The 18,629-nt window shown below is 45.3% G+C and overlaps 2 long non-coding RNA genes across 2 annotated transcripts in view; one reads left to right on the top strand and one right to left on the bottom strand.

Moving 5' to 3' along the window:
- The window catches only part of LOC137472769 (uncharacterized), a 119,599-nt gene extending 101,494 nt beyond the window's left edge, over positions 1-18,105 (bottom strand). The window contains exons 1-2 of the long non-coding RNA XR_010998401.1: positions 17,598-18,105; positions 16,840-16,956 (exon numbers count right to left, since the gene is read on the bottom strand). This is a non-coding gene — a long non-coding RNA (uncharacterized lncRNA). The remainder of the gene's footprint in view (positions 1-16,839; positions 16,957-17,597) is intronic.
- Positions 9,261-10,806, top strand: LOC137472771 (uncharacterized). Its single transcript, XR_010998403.1, has 2 exons — positions 9,261-9,523; positions 10,180-10,806. It is a non-coding gene; the product is annotated as an uncharacterized lncRNA (long non-coding RNA).
- Positions 18,106-18,629: the final 524 nt, after the last annotated feature.

The following is an 18,629-nucleotide window of genomic DNA, read 5'->3' on the forward strand; positions in this document are numbered from 1 at the left end:
CTCACTCAACATCTCTAGGGTCCCAGAGTCCTTAAGTAGCACCCACAGCCCACTTCTGGCACTCCCCTCCCAGACTGAACCACTGCAGGACTCCCAGCTTCCATCCCTACTCTCTGCCTTTGCACACTCCCATACTGTTGTGTCAGTACAGTGAACAGAAGTTCCTGGCAGAGGCCTATGGCTGCCTGTCTGCTCCAGCTGCCCAGGCTTGTACAGATGACAGGGAGATAACACAAGGGCTACAATGAGAGCTCAGTCTTTTTATAGTGCTGCTCACTAGATAGATTTCTGCAAAGTCACAGGATTGCTGGGGACTTTTCCCTCCTTCCCTCAGAATATAAAGCCATAGAAAAATGGCTGGAGGGGAGGGGGGGAAGCAAAAAGATGGCGTGTGGTGGTTTGAAATGAGCAAGATGTTAACTAATTTTACTTTTAATCTTCCCTTTTGCTGCAAAGTGAGCCATTCAGGCATCACATCTTCAGCATTTTCCTTGCCTCTTTCAGAGAAGCATATTGGGGGAGAACTTGCCAGCTGTCTGCCTCCTTCGCCTTCTGCTACCATTATCCTGAGGTACCACCCCACCTTCTGGCCCTCCAGCTTGTTGGGGGGGGGGGGTGGGGAAGGAAGAGGAGAGAGGGAGGATGGGGAACACAGTTACTCTTACAACACATCCACGGTGGGGAAGCCAGAATGAACCAGACAAATATTCCAATAGTACATGGCATAGATGGAGAGCTCTGATTTCTCCTAGCAGAGTTTACACCTGCCTCCATCCATCCCCGTGCACACCCCCATGTCCAGAGAGAGCTCTGCACTGCAGTTTCACTGTCACTGCCTTGCGACTTCATTAACCCTTCCCCATTAAACCCTCCAGTCAGACACAGAGCGCGCTGCCCCTGCCCCCACTGCAGGAGAATATTCTGATGCCCACACTCAGCCAAAGCAGCGACTCAAGTTGGAATGATGCATTTCACCGCCTGTGGGCTCTGAGCACATCCAGCAGCCTGGCAATCCCAGCCCAAATGCCTCGTGCTGCCTTCAAGTAGGTGTAGCTGTTTGCAAAATACACAGCACACAGAGCCTGTGTGTGGCAACAGCTCCACAGCCACAGATGGATTTAAGGGATGTGGAGCATGAGCACATCATTCAACACATTAAGAAGCATGAATAAAAGGAAACAAAAGAGCATTTCTACGTATTCACATGCTCAAATATTCCCCCCCCCTTTTTTTTTTTTAATCAAACCCTGCCAATCTAGTGTTTCACCTCAAACTGTTTTAACCCCTTTGAAGCTACAAGTAAACTGCATGTTAACTACCATGTCATGCCCCAGCGGCATAAGCGGGCAGCCTTCTTTTAGCAGTAGAACTGCACCAAATCATACCTTCTGCCCAATCAGGCTATTAACCTGCATAGAAACCCAAAAAGCTTCAAGGACAAGTTTGAAGTTGAGAAGTTGAGGTTTGTGTGCCTTCCCCTAAGTTCATCCACTTCTCTGCTTTCTCTTGTCACACACCCAGCACTCACTCAGAACCAACACAGTAAACTGAGATTAGTCCATCAATGCCTTATGCAGTCAAAGACAATACATAGGCTTTTGTCTTTTGCTGCTGCTGTTTTTCATAGATGCCCTTCTGCCTCCATCCACTTTGTCTAATCCACAGTGCCTCATGCCACCCAAAGCTCCCTGGCTGCTGTCTTTTTCTCAGCTGGACACACCGTATGGTCATCAACAGTCCCACCTGACCCAACAAGCTACTCACACCTCTAAGGACACCACCTCACTTAAGTGCTCTACAGCTTCCAGAACTGAGCAGTAGTTAGACCTGCCACAATTTATCTACTCAATCTCACCTAAATCAGCTTTAAGATACTGGGCAAAAAAAACCCCCACAAACCCACACTAACAAGATCAGACAGTTGTAATGGAGAATTCTCATCAAAGTTATCAAGGTCATAACACACTGGGATGATTCTATTCCTTCTGGAAGAAACTGGGGTTTGGATTTCAAGTCCTGAAGTCTTCCTTGATAAACAATCAGCCTCTCCCATACATCACCAAGCATCTAGCAAATGCCAGACAAGATTTCTGCTGACCAAAACAAGCTTTCCAGCCAGAATTAGCAGCAGTCTCCAATACTTCCTTAGTGACAAAGAATGCTTCAAATAAAACTAATAAATCCAAAGAATTACAGCTGAAATGAAGCTCGGGAGGGCCTTTCAGCCCACCCTTCTTCAAAGCAGAATTTTCATCCTTCTGACAAAAGATGCTACCACATACCTCCAAAGAACTTCTACAATTTCAGTATTTTGCATTAGCTTCTGCCACCAACTTTGGAAAGTCTGGTTAGGTGCCAATAGCAGCAAGGGGAAAAGGCCTGGTTTTCTACCCACTCCAGCCATGGGAAGAGTCTGAACAGCAACTGAGAAACAAACCAACCCATCAGGATCTGAAATATTCCACATTCCAGACTGCAGCTGCTAGGCAAGCTGGAGTTGTAACATCAAACACATCCCAAAAGCCATAAAAAAAAAACCTTTCAAGAGTCCACTACATCTTATGAAACGAACTCATACCTCACTGAACCCATGTGCTTTCCAAATTAGCTATTTGTTAGTTCCAAGTAGTGACAGCAGTAATAAGGTATCACCTGTGCTCAGCTGTTACCAGTGGTCTCATGATAATGATGAAAACTAGAAATCTTGCCCAAAATCACAGCCTGGAAAAAACAGGTGAGAAGCAGGTCATGTGTACCAGTGCTAAACTGGATCACCACCCATCACCCCAGACTGATGGGCAGACACAGCCCTCATCCTTTCCCTCTGAACTGCTCTCTGCTTTGAAATCGACTCTTGAAACCATCTACCACTGCAACATAAATTAACTATTATTCTAATGAGAAAAACTCAGAATTTACACATAGCTTAAAGTACAGGCTTTTTCTTGTCCATTGAGTATATGGTGCCTTTCTTGTTCTTCTGGCATTTCTTTTCTTAACTACTTAGCCACCTAGTAAACACAGGAGGACCTAAATATCAGTCTTCTCTAAATATCACCAGAAGGCAACACCACAAAACTACACGCAACTCCACCGTAACATTGTTTTTGTTACATGCCGTCTCTGAAAACCGCCACCTCTGCTTGCTTTCATGGATGATAATGCCACCGAAATCCATGAGGTGGCATTCGTTTATACCAACAGATAGCTTGTGTAATGGCTAAATATGGGTTACCAGAGCTGCAGGACAGGCTTTCTGTGACCTGTATGTTTCAGGTATGGAAAGGGTACAAGTGGCCAACCCTGCTTGTACATTTTTCTTTACATCAGTGTTTCTAAGCAGCCCAAGCAAGTGACTGCAGACACACAGAACACTGCAGTTCAGCCCTCAATGTGCCACCATTCAGCAACGTGCCAACAGTAGAACCCACCTCAGGTGTCTGACACACACAAACAGGTGACCTTTCCCCACACCTGGCCCAATCGCTCTGCTTTCTCTCCAGCTGCACACACAAACAGCTGCTGAGTTACCCCAGTTTCTAGACAAGACTGAGACACTTGCTCCCCTACCAGGCAGGCAGTCATAACCTCTGCAGTCATCCTCTGCTGCAGTGGCAGCAGTATTACTATCAGCAATGTAGGAAATACAGGGTGCTAGGTCAGTGAGAACACAACAGAGTAGTCATCCCTCTTGCCTGAGCCTTCTTCCTACTCTTCCATGCAGGATCTGCCCTTGGCATTTTTTATTTTTTAAACATCTTTTTCTCCTGCCTTCTGAGAACAGAAATGCTTTGAACACTACACTTCCAAGGTGCTTTATTCTTAACTGCTATTGAGCAAAGCTACCCAAGAGACATTTCCTGCACACAGCAAGTTCTGCGAATGAGAACTGAAGGGTTAGAACTAGACTGGCTGTGAGGAAGACACAGCTGATGCTAAGGGGGACTGACAACCTCTGGTGTTCCTCTCTAGTTAATCTGATGACTTACTCTTAGAGCAGACAACATGAAATCTTTTTAATGCTGTTAAAACTGGGCTCCCACCACTGAGAAAAATTAAGGACTCTTCATTCCCACGGCAGCAAAAAGCATCCATTTTAAGTGCCTGCACAGGGTTTAGGAGTTTCACATCTGGACTCTACCATTTAAAAACCTGCCTTGTATTTTTCACAAAAAAACACCATCTATTTATACATGCACAGAACCTTTGCTGTTCACTTTTTTTAGCATGACATACTGTCCCCACCCAAATTCAGTCCTGGTCTTCTTACTGTAACTCCAATTTGGTTCCTGAGGTAACATGTTCATAACCAACCGCACCAGCACTCACCAGAAGCATCTGCACAAGTCAACACATCTCACAGACCTCAGACACCTCATTTGCACAGAGAAACACAGAACTGGAAGGCAATTCCTGAAAAGGCATCTAAAATCACAGGAGGATTTTAATTTTATGCTTGCGAACAGATTTTCACAAGTGACTACCGATTCCACGTGTTTCAGCTTCTCCCTTTTTCTCTCTAGGTAAGTTTTTAAGAAGCTGGATTTCAAGGCACTCCATTTAAAATCAGTTCTCTCCAGGATGGAATTGCAGCACTTGGTATTTCTAGAAAATCTTGACTAACAAAGAGACTCAATTTCTTGTGAATTAATGATGCTCTGGAGAAAAGTAAGTAATCATCCAGATTTGAAGCAGTTTTAATCTACCTGGTTCACGTGCCAGACTCTTGCAAGCTGCATAATTAACTCTAATTTATATTGCAAGGGAAAAAGCTTACCTTTGGAAAAGGCCACCCTCAAACTCAGAACACAGCAAAAAACACAGGAAAGCCACTGTGCCACGCCACAGTGCATGTCTTGCTACTGTCCATAAAAACCCCATTCACTTTATACCTGAAGCACTGCTGAACAGAAAGTTACGATGATGGAATAGCACAAACCAGACTTTTCTAAATGCTGCCATCTCTTAATTTCTTATTTGTCTCACCACACTGATGTCTTGCAGGCTCCCCTTTAATGCCTGTGCATGAGTTATTAAATAAATGACTGTGTGCAGTGGCAGTGGCCCATGACACGCAGCCATTCCGCACTCCCGATGCAAATGCAGCGGGATGGATGAAGCTGTCATGCTGCATCCTCAGAAGGGTATTTGTTAGCCTCATTTTGCTGCTGTCATGGGCTGTAGATGTTATTCTGGCCTACCCTCATGCCAACAAGAGTTCAGAAGGCACTGCAGGAAAAACGCAGTGTGGAAAGCAGCACAGAAAGCGCTCAGCTTCCCTACACAGCTTTCAGAAGAAAACAAAGACATTTTATTACAAGGTAGAGAAAATGCAGGTTTAGAAACACACATATATGTTCAAAAAGGTGTCTCTTGCTAGGTTTTGAGGCTGAATTTCCAAGTGCTTCTGCAGTTCCATGACAGAGCTCTTAACACCAGCTGCTCCAGTGCATCTCCAATCCATACTGGTTGGAGATAAAATTAGCATATGAAGGATACAGGGAATGAATAACTACACTCTAACTGACACCAAGAATGGAAGAGCAGCACAGCTCAAGAGAGCCTAAGGTGGTTGAGCACCTCCATGCCAGCACCACAGAGCACAGGAACCCAGCTGCTATCCACCTTCAGTCAGCTGCTGGGCTCTCCATCAGAACTGTTTATCCCAGAAATCATTTCTGAGGCAAGTACTTGGGTACTCTAAATGCCTGTGATGCAACCAAAGTTATTTAAGGACAGCCACTAGAAGCTGGCAGCTTTTGACAGGATAACACAGATAGGACTCAAGTATCTCTAAGAGAAGCCAGGATTACTCACTGTATTTCTCCTGGTAATTCAATCCTCACAAAATACCTACTTCTATACATCCCACTTCCCTCAGTCTGACCCACTCAGCAGCACCCTAATGATCCACTTACAGACACACGCAACCACTCCACCATATACACACACGCACATTCATCTACAAATTATAAAAGCCAAAATAACTTTGGCACAACACAAAGAGGTGGTTGTCAACAAAAACAGATGGTCAAAGAATTGGGCAAACACTCAGAGTTCCAGAAATGAAGCTTTTGCTTTCATTCTAAATGCCACACTTCTTACCCAGCTCCAGACAAGAGGATATATGGAGCCAGTCACAAGCTCGCTTCCTGCCAGGCTTCTCTGTTTTCATGACAAAATTAAGAGTCCACAGATGGAATAACTCAAAGCTAATTTTTACACAGGTTGGTTTCCCCTCTCTCCCTCCTCCCCACGATTCCAAACAACAAGAATAACATATTGTACGAAATTAAAGAAACAACTACAAGGAGGGGGGAGTAAAGTTGCAGTGAGGTCATTTTGTTGCTATGACTTCAGTTATGCAGGGAGTTCTATTTAATTTGAGAAATTATTTCTTTCGCACTGTGCCTCAGGAAGTCTGCTTCAGCCAAAAGCTTAACAGTATCACAATCCACCATTCCAAGTTCTTGTTTTTATTTCCTCCCAGAAATTCAAGGCAACTATCTTATTCTTGCTCTGGCCTGCGAACCTACTGCCACCAACTTTCAACAGTCCAAGCTTTCTCCCAGTTCTCTTACTCTCACCGTTTCCTCCCCTCTCCCAATTGGATTCCCACTCCCACTGAATTCAACAGAGCCCAGCAGAAAGCAGACAAGGTAAATCCTAGAGGTTGCCTCGCTCACAGCACAGTATATCCCAGGTACTTGCCGGACACTCCTCTGAAACTGTGCATACATGGAATCAAGTTCAATGAAGTAAAACAAACACAGTATTAAGAAGCAGGAATATCTAGCAAAGAATGTGTTCATTCTTACCTCTCAGATAAGTTAAGTTCAGAGTGATCCCAGCAGCATATTGAATTATTTTTCATTTCTTTCAAACAGGCATTCCCAAACACTTAGCCAGCACCAGCAGTGTTCAAATCTGTGGGCTGCATTAAGGCTGACCAGCTCCAAGGGCTGCCACTTGCCAACCAGCACTGCCCTACCAGGCTTTGCTTAACAGCAGAAGAAAAAACTCTGCTGCAGTGCATTTAAAAACTTAGGTAAAATGTGGTTTTGCTGGGACACAGAAAAATGACACATTTTTAACCCGAACATCCAAAGCTTTGAGCAGAAAGGGAAGGTCACTGGCCGGCTTAGCGTTAACTGATTCCTGGGGGTCAATTTGGTATAAATGCAGCATCATTTAGAGAAGCTCTGCCCAAATATCTAATTTTCAAACTGTAATTTTTTTCAGGCTGACATACTACAGCCCAGTGCCGACATTGGGAACATGAAGGGCCAGCAGCTGCCATGAATTCTGGTACAAGTAATGAGTTACTTGCAACTGACTGATACCAACATTTAAAGCAGCTGAAGAACAATAGCCTATAAGGAGACTTGGCCACCTTCCCTCCAGGCTGCTGTCAGCACTGACTGCACTGTATGGATGCAGCAATACATTTCCAGTTACCATACCCAAGGAACTACTACTCTGCTCCAGCTTGAAACCACCATCCTGTTACACATGGCTGTGTGCCATTCACAAGCCCAAGCAGAAGCACTAAGACAGCAACAATTTCCCCTCTCAAGTGTGAGGGTACTGACTTCATGGTAATATTCCTGGCTCTTAAACATTGCATTCAGTTCCTTTTTCTCTATATTAGAGAGACTTTGCACATCCCTTCCCCCACCCCAGCACACAGCTATCAGAAAGAGCCGGTTTGCCCACACACATCCATTATCTGGATTTGCCCTCCGCAAAGCTCCCATTATGGACTGAGCTGAGTACTCATTAGCCACAGCCAACGCTACAAACAACTGAGGTCAGCTGACTGAGAGACTGACCTTTCTGAGTATCGTGCCTCCAAAATAAACTGCACCATCCACACCATTTGATGTCCTGGTTAATTGGAACCTCTTTTTCCTGCATTTTGTCAAACACAGTAAATGTCACAGCAAATTTTAAGTGACAAGAACTTGGAAGACACATTTAATTTCCCAGTGGCATACAACAAACTAATCCAGTTTGCATTACGCTTGTTAGAGCTGATCTCAAAGGTCCAATGCATAACTAGAGTTTGAGGAATGTTCATTTACAGATTAGCTCCTGCCCTCTGACCTCAGCAGGAGCTTAATTTACAATGATGCAAACTCAGCTCCCACAGAGCTCCAAAGGCAGTCTTGGGGAGCTGGAAACTCCTGATCAATACATGGACTATGCTCCAGCACTGCTGCTTCACCTCACCACAGAGCAGGTGGGAAATCTAAGGATGGGCCAGGTCAGATCCTTCAGGTCACGCTGCATCTCCCTGTGAGATGTACAGAGGCCAACACATGCTTTGGCTTAGGCATATTCAGATAGAGCTCAAAAAGTTCTGACCCTCACCTTTTCATCCTGATCTAAGTAACTTCCAGGTATATAAGGGTTGAACACTCTCCTACAGAAAAGTAACTCCACATGTTAATATGGATCAGAATTTTAACTCCTATGCTGAATCTCATATTTTGGGCCTCAATATAAATTCTGAACTATCTTTCCTTATTAAACATGTCTTGTTCTAAACCTTCTCTTTTCTATCTTGGATGGAGAATTCATCTCCTTCCAAACTCACTATACTTACTGCAGTTCAGTGAATATCCATAGGAAAACAATCTCAGCCCAGAAGATGATTATTTAGGCAACAGGTATTTTTTTGTATTTCATTAGTTATTTTCCCCGCTTTGTCACTTCTACGCAACCTTGGTCAGTTTGCTTTTGAACCTGTCCATTATTTACTACATACCCTCACTTTCAGTATATATAGTTACTTACATAAGCATACACTCAAATGCCAGAGGCAAGTCTTAGGATTAGCTGACTGCTCTTAATATGTTAAATTCCAGTGTACCTTTGTAACACAGAGCACTGCAGCTCGGAAAAAAAAAAAAAAAAAAAAAAAAACCAAAAAAAAAACCACGTCCTTAGGAACATGAAACGTATTTTAAGCAAGCATTACCATGAGCACCTTTTCAAAGTCCCAGATGACAGGAAAGATGACTCCACAGCCATGATAAATTGTCTCCTTAGTGCATTTAATGGCTATCATTTAAGACACTATTTTCCTTCCTGTTGGCTGCACGATACAAAACTATCACATACCCTTTTGCTGGTTTGACAGCACCATGCACACAAGATTTCACAAAGGACAGACCACGTCCTACTCTAGATACAAGTCTCACTTAGACATGAGAGAAGCTACAACAGCTAACAATGGCAGCTCCATCCACACCAACCCAAGACTGCCCACAGGTTCCTCACCTTCCCACAGCTGTGATTAGTGCAGCCTGCTCCTTGGAGATTGCCAGGCTCTGAACAAGTGTTTGGTTAACAAGGAATACACAAAGCTGCAGCCAATACACCCACATAATCCACCAAGAGCATGTGATGTGTATGACAGAGCAGGACTCCAGGAACAGACCCGGTCACACCTACTCCTCTGGGGCTCATGGGGCTACAGATCACTTATTCTAGGGAAAAGACAGCTCTTACCAGAAAGGTGAGCAGTGAAAGACCACTGCAAAGCTAGGGACAAAGCCATAACTACAGTGTAAGAACAAAGTCTTGAATCAAGCTTTTCAGAGTCATTTAGGGTATCAAAACATCACACATCTCCTTCATGGCTAGCTCCAATATATTTATGAGCTTTCGCACACTCCTAGAGTCATTCACTAACCCCACTACCCTGCTCTGCCTTGCAGAGGCCATCTTGATTTAACAACTGCCATGGGGCCCAGGATCCTTGAAAGTCAAGGGAAAAGTCATCTGCCCCTCTTCTCTAAAGCCCAAAGACCAGAGAGCTTCCTCTTCTTGCTTTTGACAACCAATGAGCCAGGAAAATTTAACTCAGTCAGTAAGAAGGCATCGATGTACTTTCAAGAATTCTAAGCTCCCTTTGTTTTACACCATTTCTGCAGTAGCTTCTTCCAAAAGAACATCTGCTGCTGTAGCCCACACCAAAGAACCACCCAGTCCAGCACACTCTGACAGAAACCAGCAGCACACACCTTGTAAAAGGACACAGAATAAAGCAGGCCCACGGGGTCAGTCATTCAGGACACACACCCACTCCCATAACAATGTGCGGCTCTGGGACTACCTGAGCTCAGGATGGCTTTCCTGCGTTTAACAGTCATCCCTAAATTTCTATTCCAGACATTCATCCAGACTTCACCCCTGCCTGACAAGCCATCACTCAGCCAAGTCAGACCAATCAGCAAACCTGCACTCGGCTCCCCAGAGCCTTGTCAGCTGCCTCACTGCTCAGCCGCACCTTCACCTCTAGCGCACCAAGTCATCTGTTCAGATCAGTGCAGACAGCTCGCCTGAGGATCCTCTACCACCAGAACAAAGGTCCCTGTCCCCTCCATATGTAGGAGACAGACAGCAGATGTATGACAGAGACTCCTTCAGTCTTAGGCACAGTTCTGTCACACATTTGGAACCTGCCATGGCGTGGGAAGATTGTGACACAACACAAGCAAGGCAACTACCCAGTGCTGTTCCCAACTGTGCCGTCTCAGAGTCATCTCAGCTCCTTGCCCAAGCTTTCCTGACAAACCTCCTCATTCCTACCCTCACAACTTCCTGCATCTCTCTTCACAGAGCAATGCTGTATCTGAAGAGTTCAACTCCCATGGGAACTCTCCATATTTCAGCATCTTTATTGCTTTGCATGAAGATAAAAAGCAAACAGCAAAAGAAATGGGGAGGAGGAGGGAATGGCCAAATCCTCACCGCAAGGTCAGGCACTATTACACCATCAAACTGGTAACAAAGAAACTCACAGTTAACATGTCCCTTGGGTGACATCATGTACATTCCTGTACATCCTGTCTCCTTTCCCCATCTGTCCCTTTGTCTCTGCGCTGACTCCCGACAGGCCAGACTTACCGAGACACATTTGACAAGGCCTGCCCAACGAGGAATACTGCATGAGAATTTGGTAAAGATCCAGTGGACACCCCACTGACCCTTCCCCCTTCTTCTTCCCTCCATTCCCACTTAGAAATGGATTCTATCTTTACCCTGCTCAGTAACTGACCTGCACTGGTTGCATCCTTCCTCTGGACAGCTTAATTTCTAATTCTAGGCTCTTGGTAGCTGGTCCATTTCCTTTCCCACAGGAAAGGAGGACCCTGCCACATGACCAGAGACACCAGCATGGTAGCCTTCCTGCCCAGGCACCAGGATCAACACTTCCCAAGCAGCAGCAACTGCTCCCTCCAACTCTTTCAAGCACAGCTTAATCCTTTGCAACACAATTCTCCAAAAACTGCAGAAGGCAACTGAACAACTTGAAACCTCTGCTCAGACACTCTGCTTGGGATGGAGATTGGCTTTCAGCACCAGTGGCTGAACATGTGACCTCCTGTTCTTCCACTTCTTCACCACCCAGAACATCCAGGGCATACCCACCTACAAGCCAGGGCCCTCCAAGGCAAGCCTGGCAACTCCACATTTTGCATGGCCATTACAACCACTGCCTTTGGCCCACAACAGAGGAACCCTGCTCAGGCATGATTCACTCAAGTCACTGACCATAGAGGAAGAATTCCCATATCCTGAAAGAGCAAGTGCTCTTTTTCAGCTCGTCCATCACACTTCTCTAGGACACCAACTATTAAGGCCTTAAGTTCTACTGATGTAATTTAAAACAAGTCCCTTGGAATAATTCCCCTTGTTCACTCATCCCCAGGTGGCAACTTCTAGGATCATGAATTCATGTACTACACAAAAAAATTTAATAAAATACAGTCTGTATTTTAGTCTAGTCCATACAAAATGGACTACGCTACACTGCTCCAGAAGTGTAAGAGCCTTGAGCACTACAGATACATTAGCGAGAGTCCTTAGCTCTGTCCCCCTACCCCTTACACCTTTTGCCCTGGCATCTATCCGCTTCCTCCATTCAGGCTCTGCAGCCCAGCTTGCCTTGCACCCTCATTTCCTCCAACATGCGCTATGAGGAGCCTGGGCTCCAACCACTGAACACGGAAGCAGAAAGCAATCAATTCACTCTATGCAGATTCCCACTTTCACCTACACATTCCCAACAACCTCTCCAGCCACAGCACATTCCAGCAGTTTACTGCTTCAGCAAGACACTCTGTAGTCTCTCAGCAACAGCCTTACAGAACACAATCCTGTTCATCTCCAGCCATCATGTTAGCTCAGACATCATTTTAAGTCTGCTCACTTCGTTCTGCCTCAGGCCCACATCACATCAAGCAGACCAACCCCAACCAGAAGCATGAGCCTCAATTAGCCAAGCAGAGGCTTCTGTACAACTGAGGAAGTCTTTCTAATGAGAGCTTTCCTTCCAGCTCTTTGATTAAGCAAAGTGGCCAGAACAGCAAAAGTGACAGAAACGTTCACTGGGGGCCTTACATTTAGCCTGTATAGGCAGGCAAGTCAACAGCAGCTGATGGAGTATGTGAGCACACACTCCATGACTAAGTGAGAGCCCTGGGAACAGACAGGGAGAGCTCTGCACCACAGTGCTGCGCATTTCTTACAGTGCTTACCCCAAAAACGCTGCACGCACAGTCCATTGAGCTTTAAGCTCCCTGTATCATGGATGGTTTATCTGAAAAATGGGAGCAGGACAGAACTGCAGAGGTTTTCTCTGCTAGCAGGAGCAAAGACAGGAAGAGGAAAGACGCACGCAGAATAAGGAAAATATCATACCAAAGGTAAAACTTACAAATTAAATACAACTCAGTGAAAGCTTAGCTCTTTACTAGAGGTTAGTAACTCTTTACCATAGGACTTTCAGGAGTCAGTATCAAGAGCAGCAGGGGCAGATTCACACCATGCGGGTTCTGAAACCAGCAAGTGGAAGGTTCCTTCATATCAAGATAAATCACAACAGCTCTTCTGGAAGAGAGAAGTGGTGGATGGCCAGGACCCTCAACAGCGCTCGGAATTCCCTTTAAACACCCTAGTGCTATAGCAAATGCTGCACTGGACATAGCTTTTGACCTGAGGCAGTCAGTGGGATACACTAGATACCCAGCTGCCTTCTCCTTAAAACAGCCATCATCATCTTATTTAACAGACCCCTGCCTGTATTTCACATTTCTCCACAGCCATCCATAAGTTCTCCCATACTTGAGCAGTACAGAGCAGCCCCAATAAGCACTGCCACTTGGAGCATGTGCCTCCTACTGAATCCAAACTTGAGTACCTGGTCCAGCAAAGGCAGGAACAATTTAGGCACTCAAGCAAAACACCACTGACAGCTTCCATTTACAGCATTCTTCTGGAAGCCAGAGTCCACTGAAATCCATGCAAAACATTACGTTTATCCATAATGTCCTGCAGAAGCACTGCTACACTTCCCTCTGGAAGCTGTAGCTATGTGCAGCAGCCAGAACCAGATGAAGGGAAGCAAGTAGTAAAGAGCTAAATACTCACTGCCAACAGACACGCCTGTTTCCTTTCAATCCTCAATAGCCAGAGGGTTAGCATGTACATCCTGCACCTTTAAAAATCGTCTTAAATCTAACATTTTTGTTGCCTTTGTCCTGTCAGATAGGATAACTTTTTAAGTCATCGACTGCTGTATGTTTCATATAATTGATAAAATTATTTCAGATAGCTATTACAATGCTCCAGTGACATTTCTTACACTTGACCAGCAATATCACTAACAGCAACCTCAAGATTTGGTACTGCAGATATTGTCCTACCCAAACAAATTTCCACAGTGATAGGTAATTGGTCCTGCCTTTATTTTTGCCATCAAATATTACTGAAGCAAGTAAAACTTTGCTCCTTGCTAGGCTCTTAAGTCTTCCCTACAGTTAGTTTATGTATAAGATCTATCAGCTCTTTCTTCCCAGGGAGAACAGCCACCTCATGCTTTCCTGAAATTACCATACAGATTGCTTATAGAGGGACTAATATGATTTTCCTTATTTAGAAACCAACAGCTGTGTAATATCACATGTTCTATTCAGCCTGGTTTGTGTCAAGATTGAGCTGTCAAAAGCAGATAGGCTGGCCAAAGAAACAAATGCACAGAGTTCACCCCTGGACCACTGGGCTTGCAGTAGACAGACCAGAGCAAGTTAAGACATTAACAACCAAGAATATTCTAACTTTTGGCTAGAAGCTCCTATGGAAGCCATCGCAACATAGGAGGTTTGCAATCTACAAGGCTTGGCCTCACTAGGAGCACTGTACTAGCCTTTCTTGAGGAGAACCCAGGCAAGGCCAGCTGGCCAGAAAACAACCCAGCAAGGGTCACAACATTGAAAAACCAACAAGGAGCCCCTACAGCTTGTCCTAGGAGTGGCTGGAACCCAGTGAACTGGCACCTCCTCACATGTCTGAAACAAAGCTGAAGGACAGACTTAGGGTCAAACATCAGCCCCTAAGCCTGTGCCAAGCTAACAAGGTTAAACAGAGGATCCTGAATGATCACACATGAAATTGAACTCCTCCTTCCCCAGTTTAGAACCAGAGACACAAAGTTCTTAGCCAAGTGATACCAGAGATGTTTAACCCAACTCCACTCCCTTGGGAGAAGACTCCCCAGCATACAGCTAACAGACCAGCAGGAATTAAAAAAAAAAAAAAAAACACCACCAAAAAAAAAAAACAACCAAACCCAGTTGGTTTGAACAGCCAAGAAAAGCATCTAGAATTTGAAAATAAAGGAGAAGAAAGTGTTTAGGGAACATTTACATTCCATTTGTCTCATGTGCTAACTAAGTAACATCACATTTCCCAAAGAGCAGTTTTCCATTGCCTTTCATTTCTCATGTCTCAGGGCGCAGACACCAGAGACATCAGAAAAACAGCCCTTAGTACCACATTTATTTACTCTGGCCCGAGGCAGTTCAGAACACAGTTAAGCACCTGCTCAGATTAAGACCAGTCCCAGAATCCTTTCTTTGACCACTGTACACACTCCAAAACCCTGCAGGCACAATTCCTAGCAAGCTACAAGGTAAAGGCTCCTCTTGTCTCCCTAGTTCTTAAAGCCCAATAAAAATTATTTACAGCCTCTCTGGGCTATCTGGTTTAATCCTTTCCAGCTCAAGTATGACACTTGCTGGGACCCTATTAGGTTTCTTATGGTGCTCTGACTAGCAATCACATCTGTACCTGACTGTCAGGGGACACTCTTGGCTGAGCTGGCCATCCTGGTCTATGCTGAGAGCTCTGAAATTTCTCAATTGAAACATTTCAAAGTTAATGAACCCTTCTAACACAAAGCTCCCACAGTGCGAGAGCTCTTTTATGAGCCCAGCACACGGTGGATGCACAGGAAAACCTTACTTCAGGCAGGCCTCTCTTTTCAGAGCGTACCCCAGGCAGAAGGTCAGACTGTCAGGCCCAGCATGTGGCAGTCAGGACCGAAAGGCACCACCCACAGTATAGCTGGGTGGCTCTGCCGTGTGGTGCTCCAGGCCACAGCCTGCTCAAAATAGGGCTGGCCATAATCACAGGCCATCAGTGGATGAACACATGGCTGCTATAAATGGAAAACCACTCTTAAGTCTCTGAAAACAGCCATCAACTCCCAGCCCCTGTCCAAACGTGAAACAAAAATAAAAAACCTCAAGAGTCGCTTACATAGAAATGTAATTGTGGAAAGAAAAGGACAGTCTTTTCAAAGCAATAATTTACTTATGTGCGTCTTCATTTGAACTTCGGTTCATCTTTCAGGAACACTTTTCTGTCCTGTGAACTTTAAGCAGTGGGATCTAGAACCAGAGTCCACTCCTGCACTCCCCACAGTTCCACATGACCATTGGTAAGCCCCAAAATGCATCAGTACCCCAGCACACAAGAGTCAGACACAGAGAACTGGTGCCGTTTTTACAGGCATTGAAAAGGTTCTTCCACAGATGGCAAGAATGGGAGGCAGGACCAAGGAAACCCAGTGCCTCTGCTCCAGAAGCACAGTCTTCTTCCAGCTTTCACTCACGCCAGCTCATATATCTCCCCCCAGAGCTGCACATCTGGCCCAAACAACACCATCCAGCCCAGGGACAGCAGTGCATTTAACTGGGAGCATTGGAATGGGGGCGCACCCACACCCAAGTGCAGGGCACTAGGCTATCACTGCCATAGCAGCAAAAAGGACTGGCTTGGGGTCTTTCAGGTCCTGGGTCTCAATTTTTCCCCTCGTTTTTTTAATAGCTAAGCCTGCAATTGGGGTTGAGCATGGGGAAGGGGGAAGGGAACATAATCTGGTGAACAGCTGGGGCCTATCACTTTTCATTGCAGGTCTTGGAGAGATGTGGTTGACAGAGTGATGCGCAGAGGCTGTCCCAGTTAATGACTTCACCATTCTCCATCATTATCCCCATCATTAGGAAATTAGGAGGACAGAAGGTATTTACTGTAAACCTGCCACCTCCCAAGGAGAGATAAATAGAAACTGATAAATGGGATCTTCTGGTGCTGTTCGTCTATTAACCTTCTGCTTCCCAGTTTAGGCATATGCATGCTATCCTGCCATTAATATCCAGTAATTGGCATAGCAGTGGGCAACACGTTCCTACCTTGAGCATCAAACATCTCCTGTGCTGCGTGCGAGCGCATGGCCACGCATACCACAGCTCTGCGGCTGGGTTCGGGGGAGGGGCTCCCATGCACTGCTCACACCTCAGCCCCTATGCTGAGCGAGCAGCCAGACCTACTGGGTCTGAGCATCAGGCATGGATTTGATGGCAGGAGACTTGGGAGGAGGAGAGGACACTGCATGTGTATGACCTGCCCTGTATGGAACCAGCAAACCAGCACGTAGGGACACTGGCACCTCCAGCTGAGCTGCTGTGTGTTCTGTCAGGTTACCTGTAAATACAGCTCACAAACGTCTACAGGGATGAGAGTCCCATTCACCGCAATCTCTCAGCATCCAGGAAAGAAGCATTTTCCACACTACCTCAAAGCCATGTGCTCTGCCAACTGCTAAAAAAAAAAAAAAAAAAGCAAGCTTCTGAGGACTTGGTATTTATGAACTCACCTTGCTGGTCAAAAACCAGCCAAGGTTTCAGCAACCTGGACCGACACTCCCATACGAAGGGCTCTTTGCATGTGCTGACTTGCTTCTCTCCCAGACTGAACCTCTGTGAAGGAACAGAGAGATAAACTGAGCCACTTCTTCCCTCAGCAACCCAACCCTGCAAGGCTGAAGAAAATCCATACTCAGAGACCAGGATATTAGCCATATGAAAAGCAGACCCACTGGCAGATCAAACAGCTACAACTCTCTTAATCATTTCTTCCACCTAGAGGATTACACCTCCGCTTTGGAAAAACACTGACCCGCTGCTACTTTCCTCTACTACTTGACATTATTAATTGCTTTACTTACCCTACCTCTACCATTTTGCTTTCAACCAGCATTATAGTTCCCAATTCACATGGTGTGCAGGTGACTACCAGCAGAAGAAACCAGCCAAGATGACAGCTGCATTTCTGATGAGGAACAATCAGAACAACTTAACACAATTCTTAAGACACCCACATTATTATGGCAGTATTTATCAACATGTGACCTTTTCCAGAAGTTCAGGGCAAACAGAAGGCCTTTTTTTGCATGTACTAACCTGGAAAGCAGCTCATCTGCTCTGTGTTGGATGGATGATTTCAACACCCTGGTACCCAAGTACTGCAGGCAGGAACCATACTTCCTCCTTCCACACGCACTCTCTTGCACACATCAACCCAGTGCAAAGCCAACGTGACTGCGATGGTGAGTTCTAATGGGAGCACCGGTATTAATTCCCATCTGTCTAAGCAACTGCCAGTGTCCATCAATTACAGCAAGAGCCAACTAACAGTTGCAGCTGCAAAATAATAAAAGCAAAATTAACATTTCAAGTTCCTGTCATTCACCTGAATTTTTTACAGTTGTAATTAGCAAGCTGCAGAAGCTGTCAACAATCAACATCAGCCAATCTGTCTGCACCAGGAACCCAACTGCCTGCCAGAAATTGTCTTCGACAGGTTTTTTTCTCCCCTTGCTTCCCTCCATTAAAATTTTCCCTTCAACCCCCCCCAAAACTCTCATCTCTTTTACCACCAGTCACTAGAATTGAACATGTCAAAACAGCGAGAGACAGAATGACTGACATTTAACTGATAAAGTCATAATTATTTCCTTGCTCCAAAGCTCAGTATCAAAACATGCTGCTGTCTGTCTCCCCAGGCCTCTGCTTCCCTGCCAGTAAAGAAGTAGTGCTGCAGCCCCTTCCCAATAAGGTGATTCTTACCGGACTCCAAACATTCCTTATGTGGAGACACGGAGACAGCAAAAGAACCTTTCCAGCTCAAGGCCTGCTCTTTGAGGAGCAGGTGCAACTGTTTCCCAATCTTTAGCAGAAGAACTTGTTACACACTTTACAAGGTGAACCGGCTCCATTTAGTCGGGATCACCCAAAAGCCCAGCACTCCCAGGGCTTTCTTTTTTCTGTTGTGCCCCACCACACAAACAAGAAAGAAACCAGAAACTAACAAGTAAAAATGAAACCAACAAACCCCAAACATTTGCTCCTTTCAGTGTCAGCCAGAAAACAATTCTTTTTAAAGACCTGGGAGCACGCAAAGCATTGTCCTTGGAGACTACAAGCACCCAGACC

The sequence above is a fragment of the Anomalospiza imberbis genome, chromosome 4 (assembly GCF_031753505.1).
Source record: "Anomalospiza imberbis isolate Cuckoo-Finch-1a 21T00152 chromosome 4, ASM3175350v1, whole genome shotgun sequence".
NCBI lineage: Eukaryota > Metazoa > Chordata > Aves > Passeriformes > Viduidae > Anomalospiza > Anomalospiza imberbis.